Genomic DNA, 22608 nt, shown 5'->3' on the forward strand with positions numbered 1-22608 from the left:
CTTATTGATATCTGTGGAGTCCAAGATAGCTCTCCAAGCAGAAACTAGCTTGTTTGGGGGAAGAGCCATCATCACATAGAAATGAGATCTAACCCCTGCTCTCCCCCCAGCCTCCTACCAAATATAGCTGAGTTGGGAGGCAGACTCTGTGAGGGCTTCAGTTGACCCCAGAAAGGGCTTGGAGGTGGAGGGACCCTTCAGCCTTGTCCCAGGTTGTGGCAAGGCATGTGTGTGTGTACGCCTGCATTAGCTGATCCTTGGATGATGGCTGCCCTGAGCTCTAGCGAGGGCTTCTGGCCAGGGCTGTCAGGGACAGTACTCCCGGTGCTGGGGGTAAGTCCTTCAGTCCTGGAGGGGGTCTGGGCAGCACGCTACAGTGTCCACTACGGAAAGAAAGATGGCCAGAGAGAGCATGATTGACGACCTCTGCCTGATCCCATGGCATAAAGTATGCCTCAGAGTTTGTGTCAACTCGAGATCAGAGAGCTGGGCTTCCATATTTCCTCCTCTGTCCATCTTTGGCTGAAGGCTCCCCCGGGAAGGGGAGGTTTGGATTTAAACTCTTGGACCCTTCAGGCTCTCTGCATGTGTATGAGCCTGGGCTCATGGAAAGCAGTTCCAGTAGCCCCCCGGAGGACTCAGAAGAGAGTCACAGGTGCAGGACATTAAAAGAAAATGGACCCGGAGCCAGGAGATGGGCCCCAAGGGACCTTGAAGGGTCCCTGTGGTCTGGCCGAGACACCCACTCTGTCCGCTGCAGCTTCTGTAGGTCTGAAGGGATTTCTCAGGCTGGATAAAGGCAGGAAGTCAGAAGAGAGATGGGGTCACGAGGTAGAGGCCCTGCATCTGCCAGGAGAGTCCTGAGGCTCAGGGGCCTGAAGGTTAGGAGATGGAATCTGTTTCACCGTCTGGGGAGCCTGGTGGGGAAGGCAGCCTCTGAAGTAGAGACGGCTGAGTACGGAGATCTAGGTGGGGTCTGCAGCCTCTGGAGTGGCAGCAAAGAACCTCATGGACCTGGGAGAGGCAGGGAGGTGCCTGGAGTTTCCTCGAGTTTTCAGCATCCCTGCGTGAGTAGGAGTGAAATAGCCAGTGAATGAGAGAAGACAGAAAAATGGAGTAACGTGGAGGCTGTGGCCAAATGTGTGGATGGGTCTCTGGGGACCAGGCCGGCACTGGGCATCTCAGTTGATGCCAGTGTGAAGACAGGGCAACAGGGAACCCATGCCCTGCCTGGTATCCTGGTAGAACATTGTCACTCTAGAGTTAACATGGGGAAAGGGAAACCCTGAACTGATCGAGACTATGTCCCAAGTACCTGGACATTTAGAGATTTGCAATAGAAATAGATTTAAAGAAAATGAAAAAAAATTAAATATCTTCATGCATTTATGGGCAGTTTGTTGCTGCCACATGTAACGATGAACAAGATCTCTTAGAAGCCTCTAAATGATATAGTGTGCGGATGCTTCAGATGACAGGTGTGTGTAACGCCCGTTTTAGCTCAACGTAATTACTGTTTTGTTGACGGGTTTCTCTCCTTACATGAAGAAGGAATTATGCTGTCAGTGAGGACTGAATCAACTGACCGAGGGACAGAAGATGACGCAAGTGAAACCCGGGGCCCCAAGGGAGAGAGCACAACTTTGTGGACAATGCTGTATTTGTCTGCAGTTTTGATATCATAACCCATGTGCCCAACGCAGCACTGCGTGGTCATGCACACATGCACACGCTTCTTCTGAGCCTGTTATTTCTTTCTCTTTCTTCCTTCTTCATGCTACAGTGAGTTGGAAGAACAAAAAAGCTGAAGGATACATGTTAGCTTAGAGCTGCGCACGTGTGTGTGTGTGTGCGCGCGCGCTCCTTTTTTCACCAGGGGTCTCAGAGCTGGTTTCCTGCTTGGAGCTTTTCTTGTCTGTTTCAAAGCCCCCTTCACAAGCTTAACGCTGACAAGGTGAACAATAGAAAGTGAGCCGGAGCTTGGAAATGAACAGAAAGAAAGGACTGACTTTGGGCTACTCTGGTGGGGTAAATGGACTATAAAATGCAATTTTAAATTAAATAGGTGCTTTATGGGCAACACAATATTGATTTTGCTTCCACAGGCAGAGGCTGAAGAATTGCGTGCAATCTGTATGTGTGTGTGACAATTTAGGAAGTATGTAAGTAGGCGTTTTAATTTAACTTAACTGCCCAGGAAGGACTTAATGATTAATATCTTTGGTTTTCAACTCTTGTTGGCGTGGAGGTAATGACTCTTCCCCCTTTTGACCTATATGCTTGTAGAACCTTTGTCAACTCTTTTAAAAAAAAGTCCCTCCCCTCTCCCCACGCTGGTGAGGGTAACTTCACCCACCGTTTAGAACCAGGAAGATATTGGTATCCTTCTATCATCTTGCCACCAGCATCCCTTCCATGTTTCCAGAAAACAAAAATAAAAGGTACAGGATAACATAGAGGGGACCCTAGGGTTCTTCTTCCAAAATGCTGTTTGAAAAGTATCTTCAGTAACAATATAAAAAGAGAGTTTGGACTCTGACGTACTGAGCAAAGCTGAGAGAGGAGGGATGTTTGACTTCACTGCCCTGGGTGTTACTGCCTGTCTATACCTTTTGAGAGCTCCTTTCAAATCAGTCAGTCCTAAAGGAAGTCAACCCTGAATATTAATTGGGAAGACTGATGCTAAAGCTGCAGTTCCAATACTTTGGCCACCTGATGAAGAGCCAACTCATTGGGAAAGACCCAGATGGTGGGAAAGATTGAAGGCAGAATAAGGGGGAAGCAGAAGATGAGATGGTTAGATAGCATCCCTGACTCAGTGGACATGAATTTGAGCAAACTCTGGGAGACAGTGGAGGACAGAGGAGCCTGGCGTGCTGCAGTCCGTGGGTTCACAAAGAGTCGGACACGACTTAATGATTCAACTATTATAGCAGCGTACCTTTTAAACCCTTTTAGCAAGTCTTACATAGCTCCAAACTTAGGGTCTAATATTTCCTAGAATGTTCTGTGAAGCAGAAGAATGAATGAACTCATTTTCACCAAGAATTCAATACATTTGAAGTTAAAAGAAAAGAAAAATCCTTGGAAGATATCTTTTAATCACTGGCAGGGCGGGAGAAGGAAGAAGCGACGTCCTCGTTTTACGCTGCCTGTAAGGAAGAATTTCGTGTATTAAAGTCTTAATCTCTACACCCCTTGCTGTAGCCATTCCTTTTCTAGAACTTTATCTTAATGAACAAATTGGGGAAAAGCACAAAAAAAGGTATGCATTTGGATTCACTGTAGTGTAATTTATAATGGCCACAAACTGAAAGTAAGTTTTGAAAAAATAGAGTGCACTATTTTTCAATAGTGCACTATTTTTGTGGCACTGAGATTCTACTGAGGCAAGAGGCAGAAGCCAAGACCAGCCAGCCTAAGCAAAGGAGGAAGTTTGATGATATAAAGATAAATGTGTCCCATGGAAGTGAGTTTAGGAACACATCTGGGCAGCCCTGCCTTTGACATCTGTAGCTTAGGGCAAGAGGACAAACGCAGGTCCCCATTCCAGTTCTCTCAGTATTTAAACGGTATAACCAAGCTGTGCATATAATGTTTACACTGTTAAATAGAATGTTCTGTTTTCCTACTTTGACAAATATACCTTCACAACAGTCTGGGGAACCAGACTTCTCAGAGTTTTATGCCAGAAAATTCAGCACATGGAGAGCCAAACTCTCATCCCAGGCCCCCTTACCCCTGGCCCTGACCTCTGTTCACCTCCTGGTCTGCAGGATCCTGCTGACCATCACACGTGCGGACTCACCAGCCCACCCATTCAGGTCCACCCTCCTCCCCACAAAGAACTCCCCTAGCCTTGTCTTTTGATCTAGGAGTATGTGTGCCAGCAAGGTGAAATGGCTTTAAAGGATGGACCCAGGGTGGGGTCCACAGTCAGTGAATCAGTTCAGACACTCAGTCGTGTCTGACTCTTTGCAATCCCACAGACTTCAGCATGCCAGGCCTCCCTGTCCATCACCAACTCCCAGAGTTTATTAAACTCATGTCCATTGAGTCGATGAAGCCATCCAACAATCTCATCTTCTGTCGTCCCCTTCTCCTCGCGCCTTCAATCTTTCCCAGCATCAGGGTCTTTTCAGATGAGTCAGTTCCTCGCATCGGGTGGCCAAAGTATTGGAATTTTAGCTTCACATCAGCCCACAAGTGGGCTTGGGCCATTTGGGCTGGAAGTTTAGGGACCTTGCTTTTCTGGAGTTTGGTTAAAAGAAGGAAGTTTGGGTTTCAAATGGACACATCCTTTAGCCCTCATGGGGAGAGCTTGACTAGAAGGAGGGCGCAGCAAGGATCCTCACATGGGGGCTCCAAGGCAAGGGGCTCAAGACAGGAGCTTCCTGGGCTTCCCTAGAAAGAAGCTAGGGGAGTTTCTAGCTAGCAGTGGCTCAGTGGTAAAGGATCCACATGCCAGTGCGGGAGACTCAGGTTCAGTCTCTGATCTGGGAATATCCTGCATGCTGCAACTCCAGGAGCCCGCATGCTGTAGAGCCCGTGCTCTGCAACAGAAGTCACTGCAATGAGGTGCCCGTGCACTGCAATTAGAGAGGAGTGCCTGCTCGCCACAACTAGAGAAAAGCCCACACAGCAATGAAGACCCAGTGCAGCCAAAATAAATAAATAACTAAATAAAAATTTAAAAAGAGATTCAAGACAGGGACCCCCACTTGCCTGAGCCAAAGACCAGTAATTCAGTTGGTCCTCAGGAAAGTCTGGTATTAGTTTCTTCTGGCTTTCATAGCAAAGTACCCACAAACCATAAGGCTTAAAACTCTCACAGCTCTGGGACCCAAAGTCTGAAACCAAGGTGTAAGCAGGGCCTCACTCCCTTCAGAGGCTCTAGTGCAGAATCATTCTTGCCTTTCCAGCTTGGTGGCCCCAAGGGGTAGGTGCCCCTTGGCTTATGGCAGCGTAACTCTAATCTGCCCTCTGTCTTCACATGGCTTTCTCCTCTGTCCCTGGGCTCCACCTCCTCTTATAAGGACACCCCTTATTGGATTGAGTGCCCACCTTAAATCAAAAATATTTCATCTAGAGATCCTTAATTACATTCGCAAAGACTTTCTTGTGAGGCTGTATTTTGAGGTTCCAAGTGGATATGAATTTTAAAAAGACAACACTAATCAACCCACTGTAAGAGCCCGGGAATGAAAAATCACAGAAAACCTGTGAAATCACTCTCCTTCTGCCTCCCGTCCCTGCTTTTTCATCTGTGTCTTAGTCAACTGTTTACTTCTGCCTCTCCTTCCTCATGGGAAGTTATGGCCACCCCTCAGCCATAAAAAATGTGCATAACAACACAAAAAACTGAGAAGCTATAGGTCCCGATTCCACGTTCCTCGGAGAGCGATTCTTCCTGGCTGAGGTTGGATCCTGGGTCCCCTCCAGGCTGACAAATGTTGACCTGAGGAATAGAGCCAAAGCCACATCAATGCTGTGGAGCAAAGGCCATTAATTTCTGGGTTGGCTTATGGACTGAAGGGACATTCAGTGTCTAATAAATAAAGAATTGATTAAATTATAGCCCAGCCATAGGAAGGAAGACCGTATGACTATCCAAAATTGTATTTTAGAATAAAGGCTAATGGCAAGATAATGCGCTGATAATTAGGTGAGAAAAACAAGTTATGAAACAGTACATGTATAATATTGTACCCATGTAGTTAATAAACATATACAGACACACACACATAGAAATGAGGACAGAAGAATGTAAACTGAGTATTTATAAAACTGTCACTAGGCGGTAGATTATACGTGGATTTTTTTATTTTTTTCCCCCACAATTTACTGTTAAATTGTTTAATTACTAATATGCCTAAAGAAGGATTTCTAACAAAAAAAAAGGAAAGAATTATTAATAGTGGAACTTACAAAATAAGGGAAAGTTTGGAGTAATAAGCCTGGGGCTATCTATTGGGATATTTGCCTAACACACAAAGATTCCTCTTTTTATGGACTTTAGCTGCCACCATTACTATAAACTCTGGCTCTAAAGGAGTAGCAGGATTCTCCAGCTTGGACCAGGAATGCAGGACAAGTCAGTCTGCAGAGAGGAGAGATGATAATGGGGCTGATGTCAGAACAGGGACAGAAATGAAAACAGGATCTGGGCCGCACTTCAGTCTGAATTAAACTCTCCCCAAGATCTGTTGACATTTCTGCTCTTGGGTTTGTTCTGATGCTTCTTTGTATTTATAGTAAATGTCTTTTTGTATTTAAACTAGATGAGTTGATTTCTGTTGCTGGCAAAGAGTTTTGACCAATACAAGATCTTTCCGAATCATAACCCACAAGTGACCATGGCCTTATACACTCAGTTCTCAGAAGAATTCAGTGAGTAAAGGCTTCAGATATGAGATCTGGTCTCTTGGATAAGGTTATGCCCTTGGGTGCTGAAGGTCCAAGCAGATGAGTAAGAGAAAAGTAATAAAATACAAGAGGTTGATGCGAAGGAAGGGACTGAGCAGGAGGCAGATCAAGGAGAGAGGCCGGGGAGGGTGAGAAGGAAGCCACGTGATGAGAGTTCTAGAGTCTAGGATGCAGAAGGCCCCCCATCGCTGACCTTTGGTGATCAATTCACAGTCAGCTTGCCTTTTATGAAAGGCGGATGAGTACCAAAATTAGTTGAGTTGAACTTTGTGGCTTTCAAGTCGGCCTGCATACCATCCAACTCCTGTGTATCCAAGTTCCTTCCACTGGTCACAGCAACCATCTGAACCATACTGGGTCTCTGGGAGAGATTGTTATTTCTTAACACCACTCTCAGTACAATGAAAAACTTCAGACTGGGCAGCTGTGGGCCACCTGATGCAAAGAGCTGACTCATTGGAAAAGACCCTGATGCTGGGAAAGATTGAAGGCAAGAGGAGAAAGGGAAGATGGAGGATGAGGGTTGGATGCCATCACTGACTCAGTGGACAAGAGTCCGAGCAAACTCTGGGAGATGGTGATGGACAGGGAAGCTGGTGTGCTGCAGTCCATGGGGTCGCAAAAAGTTGGACATTACTTAGCAGCTGAACAACGACAAATTCTAGTTTAAAGGATACAAAAGAGACAAGATAATTAAATATAGCACATGATCCTGGACTGAAACCTGAACCAGAAAAAAAATTATTTTGCTGCGAAGGACATTATTAGGGTAAAATTTATCAACTAGATAACGTTATCTGAATGATGGGGGCAAAAGGACACAATAACCACCTCTTAGTTCAGAAAGAAAATGATATGTGTATGCACACATATATCTGTATATCTGTACCTATACATCTGTGTATCCATCCGTGCAGAGAGAATGCCACAGCAAACGTGGTCAAGGCAAACTATTAACATTTGGGGAATCTGGGTGAAGCTGTCATGGGAATTTTTTGTTCTATTTCAACTTTTTTCTAAGTCTGGAATTATTTAAAAATAAAAATAAATACCACTCAACTCCCTTAGGACCAAGCTGTTGTGGCCCATTTTCCCAATAGCTGATAAAATGTCATTTTGTGCCAGCAAAGTGTCAGTTTTAACTTTCTCCTGAAGTTTACTCCATTCCTTTCCCAGGTTCCTCTTGCAGCTGCTTGGCATTTGTCAGCCCTGCCCTTGTCCCAGGCTGTGAATGACCCAGTGGGTCTCCCCTCGGTGCCCATCAGGAAGCCCGGTGTGGTCCCGGCATCTTCCAGGCCCCGTGGTGACCTGGGGCTGCCCTGGGCAGCTGGATGGGAGGAGGAACTCTGCTTCCAGCCACCTAGGACCTGAGTATAACAGTGAAGGGAGGAGGTGAGAGAGAAGTGGGGGGGACAGCTTAGCTTTTCCTTCCTTTCCAGGAATGTCTTTAAGAGATTTTCCTCCTCATCATTACTATCAGATACATATTCTCTTGGGTTTCCTGGCACTTCAAAATAATTCATCCTTCTCTACTAGAATTTACCATATCCCCTGCCCCTGACACAGGGCTTCCGTGGTGGCTCAATGATAAAGAATCTGCCTACAATGCAGGAGACACAGGAGACTCAGGTTCAACCCCTGGTCAGGAAAATCCCCTGAAGAAGGAAATGGCACCCCACTCCAGTATTCTTGCCTGGAAAATCCCATGAACAGAGGAGCCTGGTGGGGTACAATCCATAGGGTCACAAGAGTCAGACACAATTTAGCTACTAAACCATCACTTCCCCCTATGCATGCGTGTGTACACACACACACACACACACACACACACACATACAGAATGGCTCCCTACACACGACTTCTCTGGGAGCCCATCTCAGCCTTATGTGACTTAGCACCCAAATTTTGTATCTTTATTGTTGCTCCTCTGGGGAATCATGAAAAGTGAAAGAAAGCAAAAGTGTTAGTCACTCAATCATGTCTAACTCTTGTGACCCCCACCCCGCCAGACTCCTCTGTCCATGGAATTCTCCAGACAAGAATACTGGGGTGGGTTGACTCTTTCAGCAAATCCCTCACCTCCAGCAAGAGAGAAGGAAACTAACCAGCAACACTTCAATGTACATCTGGGTACAGTCACCAGTCAGGCCACTTAGCAGGGCTCCAGGTGTGAGCAGAACAATGGGGGTTTTCCTGGAAATTATGAGTACCCAGTGTAAGGAACCTGTGTCTGGTTCTGTCAGACACATCGTAAAACCTTGGAACTTATGTGCTGATGGTAAATGTCTTCTACAGTGAGCTGCCTCTCCTTAGGATTTTCAATAGGGCATTCATTGAAGGCAAGAAAAATACATTGATGTCCCTGAAGGGAAATAAATGGAACACTTCAGACATGATGCCAGGTGGCATGGTCATCACGCTGCTGTTCTACATGGACTGATTTGGGCAGTGATGTGGAGCCACCAGGAGCCCGCCCTCAGATACCCATGATGGGAGCTTCAGCGAGTCACCGTCTGGACGAGGTTTGAGTGCAGATGGAATTGGGAGGCACCGAAGGGAACTGGAGGGCTGGTGGAGTTGGGGAACCAGCTAAGTCATGAGGCAAAGCCTATGGCTGGTGGTGGCTTGGTCAATAACAGCCGTGAGAGGCTCACATACCACATGCGTCTACATTAGAAAGTAGACAGAGACACCAAGGGGCCAGAGATGACACAGGAAGTTTATGAGGACTGTTGTTTTGAAGGGATCTTTCAAGAAAATGCTTTTCTTTGAGATGCTGAGCTCACTTAGAGCTGTGAGTGTATACCTAGCAGGGTCCTCTGCCCTGAGGATGGGTGGGGATTAGCGGTGGTGACGGACTTCCCCTTGGAGGAAGCTAACTGCAATGGACTTGGGAGAAGAAATGCCAGGAGAGAACTGGGTTCCTCCTAAGGAGTAGCAGGGTGTGATGGACGGATGATGAATGTGACATGACTTAGTGCGATGTGCTCTCAGATCATGGTCCAGATCGTTTCTTGATTTGTGTTGCTATGGTTCTCCATCCTGGACATTCATCACAGGTTGTTTCAGAGCCTGACTCAGAAAACTCCTGGGGTGGGCCTCTTAACCACTGGACATCATAGAATCCTATCTCGTGGCGATGGAAGAAGATGCTTGCAGAGACTAGGATGAAGTCTCACTTTGAAACCTTGTTTTAAAATGCCTGGGGAATGACAGGTCATCTCATCTCAGCAAAACTGGAAAACTGCTAACGTATCTGGCTAGTGAACTTGATTTTGTTCTCAAAGTTTGGGACCAAGGTTTTCCTGGTAAGCATCTTGGTTATCTGCAAAGAGAAGTTAAACTTTTATCCAAACTGCAATAATATCAATATCAAAAGAATATCATGAAAGTAGGGGACAAAGTGAGTTTAACTTAAAAATACTTCACAGTGTTCAGATAATCTGTTGTGTGTCTTCTCATGTCACCCTCACAATGATCTTTAGCAAATGTGTACTGTCTTTCAGTGCGTGTTTCTGAATGCCTCATAGGCTTTCTAACTTGGGAGAAGATGGGGGAACAGACAGACATGGTCTCTGCTCTCACAAATTTAGCCTGTCCTAAAGAAGAAGAGAGGCTTCCCAGGTGGCGCCAGTGGTAAAGAACCTGCCTGCCAGTGCAGGAGATATAAGAGACCTAGGCTCAGTCTCTGGGTCAGGAAGATCCCCTGGAGGAGGGCTTGGCAACCCACCCCAGTATTCTTGCGTGGAGAATCCCATGGACAGAGGAGCCTGGTGGGCTACAGTCCATAGGGTCACAGAGACGGACACAAATGAAGCAACTTAGCACAAAGAAAAGACAATAGTTATAAATGCTGCTTAATTTCAAGGTAGAATAGCAATATCTTTCTTCAGTTTTACTGATGGAAAAATGGAGGCTTACATAACATTTCATTGTCACACAAAAGTAAGTTCAGGAGAAAATTTGCAGTGTAAAAATAACTAATATTATAGGAATTTATTAAATCTAGGCAATTTTTTCCACCTCTAGTATTTTTGGTTTGTTTTTGTTGTATTACTAATTTCTGATAACATATCAAGAGTTCTTGCTTCCATTACATACAGTTGCAATGGCACTAAACCTACAGAAGGCATGACTAAATATAACATCACAGATGTATATTTTTCTACAATATGTTGAACATCCCCAAAGCATCCTTATAAAGAAGATTCGCAGGAGTAAGACTGCTTTACTCCTTTCTGACTAGTAGGTGCCTAGAATGATGCCTGACACATTATTGTTCAATCACTGAGTCAAGTCTGAATCTTTATGACCCCATGGACTACAGCACACCAGGCTCCTCTGTCCTCCACTATCTCCTAGAGTTTGCTCAAATTCACGTCCATTGAGTTGGTGATTCTATCTAACCATTTCAACCTCTGCCACCCGCTTCTCCTTTTGCCTTCAATCGTTCCCAGGATCAGGATCTTTTCTAATGAGTCGGCTCCTCACATCAGGTGGCCAAAGTATTGGAGTGTCAGCTTCAGCATCAGTCCTTCCAGTGAATATTCAGGGTTGATTTCCTTTAGGATTGATTGACTGGTTTGATCTGTTACAGTCCAAGGAACTCTCATGAGTCTTTTCCAGCACAACAATTCAAAAGCATCAATTCTTCAGCACTCAGCCTTCTTTATGATCCACCTCTCACATTCGTACATGACTACTGGAAAAACCATACCTTTGACTGTGCGGACCTTTGTCGGCAAAGTGATATCTCTGTCTGACACACAGTTGCTAGATAAAATGTTGAATAAATGAATGACTGATCTCACTCTCGCTTTAAGGAAAGAAAGCCCTGTGTTTTTCTTCTTTCTTCATATTGAACATGATCTTAAATTCTGTGAACTGCCCTGATTATTCACTTGAACCCACACAATGTATAAAAACTAATGTCAAGGTGAAATAGTCTTAATCTTATATATAAAAGTTTCAATTAGCCAAGCTAATTAAGAAGGGCTGATTTCCAAATAATTCCAGAAGTTAATAGGACCAGAACTGTTATAATAGAATATTCCCAAAGATCTTTCCCAAAAGGGATGGTCTAGTTGAGAATGAGTCCAATTGTATATGAACAAACTTGAACTTACCTCGAAGCATGTTTCAACATGCCTGTTGACTGTGTTTTTAATATGGACTTCATTTGCATTTGCAATATAGAGTTGATATTTTCTGGGATGACAGAATTATAATTTTTGAACTTTTTTCACTGTGAGTGAAAAGGCAGCAGCCTGGATTTCCCTGGTGATCCAGATTCCATGCTTTCACTGCAGAAGGCGCAGGTCCAATCCCTGGTTGGATGAACTAATGTCCAGCATGATGCATGGCCAAAAACAGAGGGGGAGGGAAAAAAAGGAAAGAAAGGCAGGAGCCACACAAAGAGGGGCATGAGAGATGAAGAGTCCCAAAAGGGGTCAGGCAAAACCAGTCCAGATAGAAGGTAACTAAGGAGGTTTCATGGCCTTTCTGAGGAGTCTGTGCATGACAGTGTTGCACAGCATTCTGTGATGAATGTTTGAGCGTGTGCAGGGAGACCTAAATTATCACTGCCTGGCTTTGGGCCACCTGGTGGTATGTTCCTCCTCAACAATACCTTAGCTCATGCTGTATGGTTGACTCACTTGGAAATCCAGAAAAAGGATGGGATCAGTTCTCAGGCATAGAATGATTGGCCAAACCTTGCAGCATTGGACTGCAGTTAGTTCCACTCCTGGCTCCCTCTTCTACATTGCGACTTAAGACATTTGATGGTACTGAAGCATCATGTTGTCTGTTCTTTGTAAATCCAAGAATTAGTTCCACCATCAGAAGGGACTGCTTGATGAAAGATGGGTCAGGGTCATTCAAAATGACAGGCTGTATTTAGCAGAATAATCTTGTTTTCTTCTTTTATTTATGGCCCAATAAACTGAATGTTCATGGGAAAGAATTTTTAGGCACCCTAGTATTTGTCTTTGGAATGTATTTTTCTACATATGGGAGCACACAGCATCTGCATGATGGATGGTAGACAAATTATTTTACTACAATTCTTCATTACAAATAGGAGAAAACTGGAGGGCAGAGAGCTTAAGTAACTTATTCAAGGTAATCTGATTAGTTAGTAGCCATAGCTAAAACCTGGGACTCAAGGTTCCCTGTATCTCACAGATGATTTCATAAGTATATGCAGACATTCCAAATCAGATTCCTCTCTCTCTCCCAAGCTCATTCTTGATTTGAGTGTCATTTTTTTTTTCCTGGAACTAATTACAAATTTACAGTTTAGGCACCAAGCCAAGCCCAGCTATTACTGCTTCGGGCTCTATCAGGGTAAATGTAAGCAGAGATGTTCTGAGTCTTCTGTGAAGACTCTTCAAGGGTCACATTGCAGATGTGTGCTCCCGGGCGTCTGTGCACGTGTATTACTCATATGCACGTGTGTGGATGGGGGCGGGACATCCTCTAACTTTGACAAGATTGGTTCCTTCTTTGCCTACTCACCTATGGGTAAGACTTTGTTTAAAAAACAACAGAAACGTCTGTGGGTCAGGTGTTCCTATCACATGTATCAGCATAACCCATAGACACCTTCTCTTGAGTCCCAGAAGAAAATATTCTATTTTAATTCTAAATTATTCTTTATGATATAGGGTGTATATTACCGAGACTTCTGTAACTCTGGGCTTTTTAGTTCACAGAATCCATTACATTCCATAGTGGTGAGTTTTTATTTGTTCATTCACTTACTTGTGCGTTGAATGATCAACAAGGCTAACAGACATTTTATGTACAGATTCATTTCATCATTTATGTGTTGCTGAAAATCCAGACTTTACAACCGAGTGATATGTTGATGCAGAGAATTTATTAGTTGAGGCTCTAAGCCTGGATCTTTCAGAAAGAGCATGTCAGATAAAGCCACATCAGGATATTACTTTTGATAGTAAATGTAGAAACTGGACCATCCCTCTGCCCATCTGTAGACCTGGATTGTGAACATTCTGCCTCCATCCTCCCACACCCCCAACACACTTTTTGCCCTGAAAGCACGTCCTGACTTGGCAGAAAAGAAAATGTGGAAAGTGTTAGGATTGAAGCTGCACATTCAGATAAAAATGCCTTGGTGTGTCTAGTTTATTCTTTGGTAAATAATATACCTGAAGGTATCTGAAAATTTTCTCTTTTTCATAAGCATATGGTTTTGTTGTCTCTGGTGGCTCAGATGGTAAAGAATTCGCCTGCAATGTGGGAGACCTGGGTTCCATCCCTGGGTCAGGAAGATCCCCTGGAGGAGGGCATGGCAGCCCACTGCAGTATTCTGGCCTGGAGAATCCCACAGACAGAGGAGCCTGGACTACAGTCCATGGGGTCGCAAAGAGTCGGATACTACTGAGCGACTAAACACGCAAGGCAAACAACCATGGGAGAGGTGGGACAGAGGTCTTATTAGATGGTTTGCTGTAACAGGATAGACTAACTCTTTCCTAAGAGTTCATGTGCCCGTGAAAGTAGTGGAAGCTGAGGCGGGAGAGGGATGCAACTGAGGAGGGAGGCCAAACAGAACTGGATGACACGCGTGAGCGATGCTGAAGACAACCTAAGCAATGTTATGCCTTAAATAGAGACACAAAGAACTAAAATTTGGAATCTGAAGCCATTTCATTCCTGACTTGTTTATGTGCAAATAACCCAGTAAAATGTACAGGCTTCGTAAAGGCAAAGATTGTGTCTTACCAGTTTCTGCATGTCTAGTGCTTAATATGGGCCTCCCTGGTGGCTCAACAGTAAAGAATCTGCCTGCAAGTTGGGAGGCACAGGAGGTACGGGTTTGATCCCTGGGTCAGGAAGATCCCCTGGAGGAGGGCATGGCATCTCACTCCAGTATTCTTGCCTGGAGAATCCCATGGACAGAGGAGCATGGTGGGCTACAGTCCATAGGGTCCCAAAGAGTTGGACACAACTGAAGTGACTTAGCATGCATGTAGTGCTTAATATAGAACTGAGCACATTGTTATCACTCCTTAAATGTTTATTGTTTTTAAGTAAATGAATGAATTAATGCTTAATGCGCACATATATATTTTCTTCTACCGGAGAAAAAGATTTGTCTTTTTTTTTTTCAGGTTGATGCATTCCATGGTGTTGCATATGAAATGAGATGCCCTTTTAATCCACTATGCATGACACTGACCATTCTGAACAAAGAAATTATCCTTCTCTGAATTCCGATGCTCTTAGAAATTGAGATAAATATTTAACCATCCTACTCTGCCCTCGTGGATCTGTGTGGAATCCTTGAGCCAGCTAATCGAACATTAAATGTCTAAATTAAACTACTCACCTCTCAGTAACGGAGGAGGATAAAGCAAGTATAAAAGAACATTCTTCTTCCTCACCTGTTAACATAAAGCAAAACAAGAATCTGCAAGAATATTTTGAGATAGCAAGTATATGAAGAGCTTTGACATATATACACATACACATATTATGAACCTTTGACATTTGTAAAACTACATACTCAGAAAGTTGTATCAGAAACTCTTTAAAAAACAATACCACCGCACACCTTTTGCTGTTCTTCTGGGAAAAAAAAAAAATAGGTACAGTATTTCCAAATCCATGGAGTTTCCATTCACAGAAAGAGCTAAGTCAGGAAAGAAAAAGTCAGCCATAGAAAGGCATTATATTAGGTAAATGAACCAAATCAGGGTAGGAGAACACTATTTGCAATTTAACCAGCCAAGTTAAACACGACACGATTAGAGCCAATCTTTGGGGACCAAGTTAGTAGTAATTGTGCCTTATTTAACTTGGCCAATTAAAGGCTGAACTCTTTTCTAAATTGGCTATTTTCAAAGCAATCAAACCTTTGCACTCTGAATTTTTTTTCCAGCTTGCCATTTTTAATTTAGGTATTTGACTGCTTAATGGATGTATGTGTACATGGACCCATACCTAAATATTTGCACATAATACAAAATTAATATGCAGTTGTATTGAGCAGAAGAAATGGTTTCTTATTATAATAGGCTTTTTAAACCAGATTGGGGTCATATGTGTTTTCACATGTCCACTAATTTCCTGCATCTGAAGAAAGGATCTAAGCTGTGAAATACATGGCCTAAGGGAAGGTTCCTAGGAAGTAACTACTATAACCTGGAAAGACTCACCTAAAGAACTAGGGTTACAATGTCTAGAAAAGGTAGCGAAGAGAAGAAAATGTTGGTGTTGTCTACCAACTGTAAGTGCCTCTTTGTTTACTTTGTCACCACGAGTCAGTTAACATTTATTGAATCCTCATTCTGTGCAGAGAACTGCTCTTGACGAGGTGATTCCAACCAAAGCCCCAGAAATTATCCCTGTCTCAAGAAGCATCTACTCTGGGGACTTCTCTGGTGGCCCAGTGGTTATGACTCTGAGCCTTCAATCCTTGGGGTGCAGGTTCAATCTTTAGTTGGGTAACTAAGATGTAACATGTTGCTGGGCATGGCCAAAAAAAAGGCATCTACTCTGAAAGAAAAGCCCCAAATTGTGTGGAGGCATAAATACAAAGGACTGATCGTTTGAATCAGCTCTTCACCTTTCTCCACTGGCATTAAAGTATTCAAATACATTAGGGTTAAAACTCAAGAATCAGAAAAAGAGAAGACAGTAAGTCATCATAGCTCTATGAATTGAGTCTGATGGAGTTAGTAAAAAACATTTTTTTCTGGGGAACTCTAACAGAGTAAGTACCAGGAAGAAGGGTAGGGGGCTTTAAAGTGAAAGGAAATTGTGACCCTATGGACTGTAGCCCACCACACTCCTCTGTCCATGGGGTTCTCCAGGCAAGAATACTGGAGTGGATTGCCATGCCCTCCTCCAGGGGATCTTCCCCACCCAGGGATTGAATCCACATCTCCTGTGGTTCCTACATTGGGCAGATTCTTGACCTCTGAGTCACCAGGGAAGCCCAACAGCAGCTAGTAGGGTAAGCACTGGGCAGAAGGTTAGGGCATTTTAAAATAAAAGGAAATGACTGAAAGCTGTATAGAAAAAAAGACCAGTAGATGCTCTACATTAAAACAAATCTATCTTTCCAATGCCTTTAGGGATTAAGGACAGATGTGTTTTTACATCAAGTGTGGATCCAAATACATAGACTAGAGCAGACTTTACTTTTCAAGATCTAAGACCATTTTCTGCCTAACAGAATGAGTAGTTGTGTAAGAATTTCAATACCATGTTGCGTGCATTACGGTTAATTTTACAATCAGCTTTTCTGCACACACTTTTCCATTCTTTGTGGAGATGGAAACCTTAACCCTGTCACCTGTTTTGATCAACAGAAGGAACTGATTACAAAGAATGGCGATCCAAGTGCAAGGTAAAGTTATGGCAGAAGTGAAATGAAAACTCGTCATCTGAGGCCATGTGGTGGGGCTGGGTGGGGTGAGCTAGAAGGAGCCCTGGATCCTTGGCTTCTAGAAAAAAGAAGTCAAGGCTTTCCCTTTAATTTCCTTGGGTTGGGGATGGCGGGGAGAGAACTTCACCCTCCCGAAGGAGGTGTTGCTGTCTTTGGTCACGTTTTGTGATCTTTCATTTGGCTGATGTGGTGGTGAGTGTAATGGCTGTGTTAGAAGATGGGGTTGTCCTCTGTTCAGCTCCTCTGAAGCAATGCCTCTCTTACTATCAATTTCAGATGTTCTTCCTCCCCCCACGGAGTGAACCCCTGACTGGCTTAAGAAAGCCTGAGGCTGAAGACCTAGGCCAGCATTGTTCAAGCTTTGGCTGGGGATCTTGCTTACTTTCTGGCTCTCTGGAAATTTGCCTTGCCCTTTCTTCTCTTTGGAGCGATACAGTGTGAAGGCTTATGTTTGGGGGAAAAGAACAGATGACATCAGGCCTCTCTCTGCTGTGATCCTAGGCAGAGCTCACTGAGACAGGATCTGTCTAGCCACTTAAGTACATTGTAGTTTAGCCCTTGAAATCCCAGTTAAAAACAAAGTGTTGTTTAACTTTGGCATGTCATTTTTCTATGCATGTATTTATTCTGCGGGCCTTGTCGAAGGGTAAGACTACTCAAGGATGAAATCTGCATATTCTAAAAATTTCTGGCCCAAACACTATCAACGTATCCCAGTAGACTATCATAATGATCATCCTTTTGAGGGGAAAAAAAAAAAATGTCCATTGTTTAAGCCAGGCAGTCACTGGAGTTCTTTTACAGCCGTCTGAACTAAGGCAGCCAGGTACCAGGCAACTAGGGTCAGCCCCGCGCCTGCGCCCCAGAGCCTGCTGAAATCCCTGGAACTAGCCAATCCTAAGCCTGTTTACAGGAGGGATCAAACCCGCGCCCGCCCCCCTCTATTGGAAGCGCGGGGTCTTAACCACCAGAGGGACGCCAGGGAAGTCCCCAAGCTGCCTTTTCAATGGCAGTCATCTCTTGATCTGTTGGCCTCAGTACACCTCAATAATAATTAAAACTACATTTTAGAACCAAGAGTTATATGTCAGTGGAAGATTGTAAAAGGCCACCAGGAGAAGAAAACACAAGACATTAAAATCTCAGAAGAGAAGAGAGAATGTAAGCCTGCGGCTGGAAACGTGTGGGACACAGGCCAGGTGGGAGATGCCTGGACGACATGGCCGCCTTGTGTCCGCCACAGTCAGGGAGGGGAAAGACGTTTGAAACATGCAGCTTAGGCTCAGAGGCAAAGTCAGCTTTTATGCTGGTTTTCCTGCTTTCCAGTTTGTTCTGTGTGATTGCCTGTTAAGTGCATTTCTGTCTCCTCACTTTGCAGTCAGAATGCTGGCAGGAGAGTTGGAAGCATATTTGCACTGTACTTCAGATAGCCTGAGATAGCTAGGATAAAGCCAAGGTGGTGGCGGGCTAGAGAGGGGACCCGGAGGAGGGGTGAAGATGCTGCTGACGACGGAAGCTTCCAGCTGTCTGTCACTTCATTACACTCATGCTATTCTCATCTTCTGAAGAATTAAACCTTAGCATGCTCTCTCCTGTTTTATTTTTTTTTAATAAATTATTTATTTTAATTGATTTTTGGCTGTGCTGGGTCTGTGCTCTTGTTGCTTCGAGGGTTTTTCTCTTGTTGCGGCGAGTAGGGGCTCCTCAGTGTGCAGTATGCAGGCTTCTCATCGCTGTGGCTTCTCTTCTTGCAAAGCACAGATGGGCTTAGTAGCTGTGGTGCACGGGCTTAGTTGCTCCTTGGCATGTGGGATCTTTCCAGACCAGGGGTCAAACCTGTGTCCCCTGCGTTGGCAGACAGATCCTTATCCACTCCTCTACCAGGGAAGTCCTACTCTCCTATTTTAAACACTCAGATTTCCACCACTACAATGTTGGGTGTATAAATGAATTCATGACTGACTTGGAACCTACCTTTCTAGCACTTTCACCCAGCGGAGCTTATTGAATCTTCAGTGTCATAGAATTTCTCACCACTTCTTGAAAAGACCATGCTTTTATAACCAGCAGAGCGCTAACTCAAGACCGACAGGAAAATGGGAAAGTAATCCTTTATTAAGAGGGACAAAACCCTGCTTACTAGAAAGGCAAGGTTCTCTGATAACACCGTGATTGGAAAACATGGTTTCCTTTCAGGATTGAATCTGTCCTCCCTTTCATCACCAATAAGCTGACGGATGGCTTAAATACTCAGGGGCACTTGAGAGAGAGAAGGATGTGGCCAGACCTGCAGGGCAGACATCAAATCCCCTGCAGTAGCCAGCCGCCTGGGCACAGCTAGTGGCCTTCTCTACCTCCTGCTGGCACAGTGGGGAAGAGGGAGCTAGGAAGACGGCCAGGCTGCCTAAACTGTTTGTGACCAGGAGGCTGAATGTGCGAGAGGAGTTAGGAAATTCCTACATGTCTCTTCTAGCCCAGTCACACTGCCCAGGGCTAAGGCCTGGCTCAGGGAATATCAAGTTCTGATTCTTAACATTCAGGAGGCATTTGTATGTATGGTTCTCTCCCTCCAGGCCAAGGCTTGGAGAGGCAAAAGTAAAATGGAGCAGGACCTTAATGGGCAGGTCCTTGCCCTCCACGTCCTCTGCCTGCCTTTTATCTGTGCAAAAACCTTAGCTAAAGAATAAGTTTAATCAGAGAAGTGAGAACAGGCAGAAACAAAGGAAAACAGTCAGAGGAGACCAAACAGTAATAGTTTAGTCATTAAGCACAGTCAAGGGGACCTTTAGCTCTTTCCCAAGGGCTATAGATAATACCTAAGCCATATCCTATGGGCTGTCTCATGGATACTGAAACCCCCACCCGGTGAGAAGCTAACTGCACGATGACTAGATGGTAGCCATGGCATATGTCACAATTCCAAGAACTAGCCTCTAGGAAATGGGAACAAACTGACCCTGGAACCAAAGACTAACTGTGCTTAATCAAGATGATGCTGGTCAGACCACTGATGACTAATTCCAAGATGACTGTCAGAACTGACTGTGCTGTTTCTGCATGTAGCCCCTTCCCCAGACTATAAAAGCTCTTGCCCACTAATTGCAGGCTTGCGGGGAGAGAGTCAGCCTTTGGACAGATGTCTGCCCTCCCTCCCTGGTTGCCAGTATCCAAAATAAAGCAAACTTTCTTTTCCACCAAACTGGCCTCTTTATTGGCTTTTGAGCAGTGAGCAGCTGGACCCCGCTTTCATTTATAAAAGTCCTCTGAAACATGACAAGAAAGAATGCAAAGTTTTTCCATTATCTTTAATAAGTGGACTCTATTTTTTTTTTAATCCACTCTCCCCATTGGCCTCTTTCAGGGTGGGAACCACATTATCCATCAATGCTTAACACAGCAGGTGGTGAGCAATAATAAATTTCCCTTTAGTGAATCATAAACAAATGAAGAAATGAGTGATGAATGAATCCCAGGCAGTGGGGAGAGAATGTACCTATACAGACTTCTATATTTTTATCATAAAGGCCAAAAAATAAGCCATAACCATAAAGATTTCACATACACAATGTGGGTAAATTCTCAAAACAATCTTGAGAGGGGGAATGATCCCCATGTTTTCTTATGAGAAAACTGAGGATCGGAGAGACCGTGTCAACCACCTAAGTGCTCATGCCTGTGTTGTCCCTAGTAAGTGATGATGGGGGCTGAGGCCCCAAGTCTTCCGGGTCCAAGTCGTTGATACCAGAGCCATCTAGTTAGTCTCGGGGACAGACTCATCAGGGAAGATGAGAAGAGAGCTTTCAGGGAAAGAACGGGAGTGTGGTCATCAGATTTTACTGTGCTGAAGAATGAATGATGGTTCAACTGAAGGAGGAAAAAGACAGAACAAACTCCATCTTGAAAGCAGGACTCCACCTTGGGCGGGACTGTGGACTTTGAGCTCTATGCCCAGTATTTATGGAAACGACATACCAACTGGAAAACCAGACCACTACCAGCTGCCCCCCCACCCACCCGATGGACAAGCCCCAGGGCTCGTATCTACATTCTCCATTGCCTAAAAGAATACACTAATTATCTGTGTAACCAAATAGAATCATAAATTCTATTATGCTTGTTGGGGTATGACCACAGGCCTATTGATAATTGTCCACTGTTAACTACCTAGGCTTAAGGCATGTGAATCACGGGTTAACTTTGATTATATCCTTCTTTTCCTTTGTTCAGACTAGTTTCAGAGAATTTGGGGAGGTGGGTTCGGACATGTACACATGGGGTATAAAAGATTTTCACAAATGCTGGCTGGGGTCCTTGGCTAAGAGGAGACTCTGCCTTGGGCCCGCTGGTGTAATAAACTGCACTCCACTATCTGCATTGTCCTTCTGAGTGAGTTTGTTTCCCAGAACGCGTGGCTACAACACAATAATCAAAGATCTAAGCAATGTCTACAAGTCAGTAAGGAAAAGACAACTCAAAAAATGAGCGGAGAAGATGGGAAGATGTAATTCACAATAAAGACTCTCAACCTTTCTATCAGGGAAATGGAAATTAGAGGGATGAGATGTTCTTACACTCAGTATTGGTGAAAAACTTGAGAAGTTTGATAATTTAAAGGGTTGGTAAGAATATGAGGTAATGAAATGGGTACCATCTCATCTCATAAGAATATGAGATAATGAAATACTCCTGATGGGAGTATAATGTTGTGTAGCCAGAGACTGTTGGCAGTTTCTGCTAAAAATTTAAAATGCATGTTCTCCAGGCTTCCCTGGCAGTCAGGTGGTTAAGACTTCACCTTTGAAGGCAGGAGGTGTGGGCTTGATCCCTGGTTGGGGAGTTAAGATCCTACATGCTTTGTGGCCAAAAAACCCAAAATATAAAACAGAAACAATGTTGTAATAAGTTCAATGAAGATTTTAAAAATGGCCCATGGTAAACAATAAATAAATAAATAAAATGCATATTCTCTATGGCCCAGCCATGGTCTAGAAGGTAGATTCTGTGTATCTCGGGGGATCGACCAGCCTCATTCAGTATCAGGGAAAGTATGATAACTTCTGTTTGAGTTTGACTGTACACCATCCTTTTAAATGTCTTGTTGAGAGTCTGTGTTTGAGGAAGGTGCTATGAAGCACAGCCTAGATGCCCTTTCTAGCTGGTTCCTCAGCTGGCAGGAAGAGTGACTGCCAAAGACTCATGGCTGAGCAACACCTAGGGGATTGCCCTTGGCCCAGGGGAGCTGCCTTGCCCAACCTGGGCAACCTGTGTCCGGTGACTGGTCAATGTGGGGGTAGAGAGCCCAGCCCCTTGCCTCAGTTCTAGGCAGCACTGAGTGGCCATCCAACCCTGAACTTCAGGGACCCGCTGAGCCCTTGCTGGCAATTGCATGGAGCTCACCTCCTCTCCCCACTAACATCCAAGTGTGCACAGCTCAGAGCCTGGGTGTCTGTTTCCTGGGGAGCTGGCCTAAGGAGGTTCTATAAGGCACAGGTGTACAACTGCACACGCATATTGTTTACTAATATTTAAATGCACGTATATTTTAGCATATGCTCAAAGACATGCTTTACCAACAGGGTTGCTGTGTCCACTTAATATTCTTATGGTGGCGTCCTCACTCCCCTGCCCAGTCCCTCAGAAGTAACCTTTTTTGTAAATAGGGTGATTGTGGATGTGATTAGTTAAGATGAGGTCATACCCCAATCCAACATGATTGGTGGTCTTATAAAAGTGTAGACACAGAGACACACACGGGGGAG

At 44.4% G+C, this 22608-nt stretch overlaps 1 long non-coding RNA gene across 2 annotated transcripts in view; it reads left to right on the forward strand.

Moving 5' to 3' along the window:
- Positions 1 to 20935, forward strand: part of LOC138984976 (uncharacterized) — a 120680-nt gene extending 99745 nt beyond the window's left edge. Inside the window, exons 3-5 of one of the 2 annotated variants that reach the window (XR_011462211.1) lie at positions 13667 to 13873; positions 14568 to 16810; positions 17126 to 20935. This is a non-coding gene — a long non-coding RNA (uncharacterized lncRNA). The remainder of the gene's footprint in view (positions 1 to 13666; positions 13874 to 14567; positions 16811 to 17125) is intronic. The other variant, XR_011462210.1, reaches the window with a different exon arrangement.
- The last annotated feature ends 1673 nt before the right edge of the window (positions 20936 to 22608 follow it).

The sequence above is a fragment of the Bos mutus genome, chromosome 23 (assembly GCF_027580195.1).
Source record: "Bos mutus isolate GX-2022 chromosome 23, NWIPB_WYAK_1.1, whole genome shotgun sequence".
In the NCBI taxonomy this organism is placed as follows: Eukaryota; Metazoa; Chordata; class Mammalia; order Artiodactyla; family Bovidae; genus Bos; species Bos mutus.